This window comes from Mus pahari, chromosome 1 (genome assembly GCF_900095145.1).
Source record: "Mus pahari chromosome 1, PAHARI_EIJ_v1.1, whole genome shotgun sequence".
NCBI classification, from domain to species: Eukaryota; Metazoa; Chordata; class Mammalia; order Rodentia; family Muridae; genus Mus; species Mus pahari.
Window position 1 is genome coordinate 68,295,840 of NC_034590.1, and position 1,848 is coordinate 68,297,687.

Here is a 1,848-nt window from a genome sequence, read left to right on the forward strand (position 1 = left end):
ACCTGATGACCTGAGTTCAGTCTCCAAGACCCATACGGAAGGAAATAACTGCACATTGTCCTCTGACCTCCATACACGTTCTGTGAAACACACACACACACACACACACACACAGAGACAGAGACAGAAAGAGAAAAGTTTGGTTTTAAGTTACCAAACTTGTGGCAACTCACTATGGAAGCATCAGTAAAATGGTACAGAAGATTAAATTAAGTCAGATATTAAAATATATTTGAAAATAAGTTATTATCATATGTCGATATGAGACAATGTTATGAAACAGAATTATCCTTATAGGTGATTTCAAATAATTGGAGAAATAAATGCTCATTTAATTCAAAATGCTGCCTTCTTCTTTCATCTTAACAGAGAAAGGAAAACAGTAATGGTATTAACAATGTTCAACACAGCTGGGCGGTGGTGGCGCATGCCTTTAATCCCAGCACTCAAGAGGCAGAGGCAGGTGGATCTTTGTGAGTTCAAGGCTAGCCTGGTCTACAAAGTGAGTTCTAGGACAGCCAGAGCTGTTATACAGAGAAAGCTTGTCTTTAAAAAAACCTAACCTGGGGGCTGGAGAGATGGCTCAGCAGTTAAGCGCACCGACTGCTCTTCCAGAGGTCCTGAGTTCAATTCCCAGCAACCACATGGTGGCTCACAACCATCTGGAATGGGATCTGATGCCCTCTTCTGGTGTGTCTGAAGACAGCTACAGTGTGCTCATATACATTAAATAAATAAATAAATAAATCTAAAAACAAAACAAAATTATCCCCAAAACACAACAAACAAATAACAAAACCAACAAAACCCAATGTTCAAGACAGTATGTTTCATTTATATGTAAAGTTTTCCATATCAGTTTGTACTAACTTAGGCTTGGTAATGAAAACTTAAAACAATGCTGCCATAATCCAAAGGAAAAAAAATGCAAAGAGGCTAAAACTCTGCCGTCTGCCCTCATGAAGATGTCCTAGTTCAATGCACTACACCAAGTTTGCAGACATACGATGTTATGCTGGGGTGCCCCTCCTTTCAAGCCTCCACCCTTCCCTGTCTCCCAGCACGGCCTCACCCCCTACCCTTTCCCACTGTGAAATACTGGTCCTAAGACACAGCAGAGCCAGTCCTGTTACCGGTTGGCCAGCATTAGTTACTTTTCTCATCACTGTAACCAGTTACTGGGCAAGAAGCAATTTAAGGGAAGACTGGCTGTTTTAGCTGATTTGGAGCATGGAGAGACTTAATCCATCATGGCAGTGAGTAAAAATATTGCTTCTTTTCCATGTCCACCAGAGGACATCCATTCTACAAGGGTTCCTAAAAATTAAATGGATACAGTGGTCCAGCCTATGGGTGTCAAGTCTTTTTGGCCAGCTTATTCATACCCGCTTAAGGGAGTCATGAATGAGCAAAATGCCCCAAAGGCTAGGCATGGGTTCTACAGTATGGACTTCTTCCTATCAGAGCTAATCTTGCCACTGATGTATGCCTAACTTGTCTACAGCAAAGTCCAATGCTTAACTCCTGATAGGGAGGGCATCATTTTGCACAGGACTCTTTTTTTTTTTTTAGAAACAAGGTTTCATGTTGTTTAGGCTAGCATCTGTGTAGATGAGGATGACCTTGAACTCATTAGCCTCTTGTCTCCAGCTCCCAAATGCTGGCATTATAGGCATGTGCCACCATACCTGGTTTCTTTGGGGATTGAACCCAATGCTTCATACATCACACACACACACACACACACACACACACACACACACGCACGCACGCACGCACGCACACACACACACACACACGCACACACACGCACACACACACGCGCACACACACAAACACACATACGCG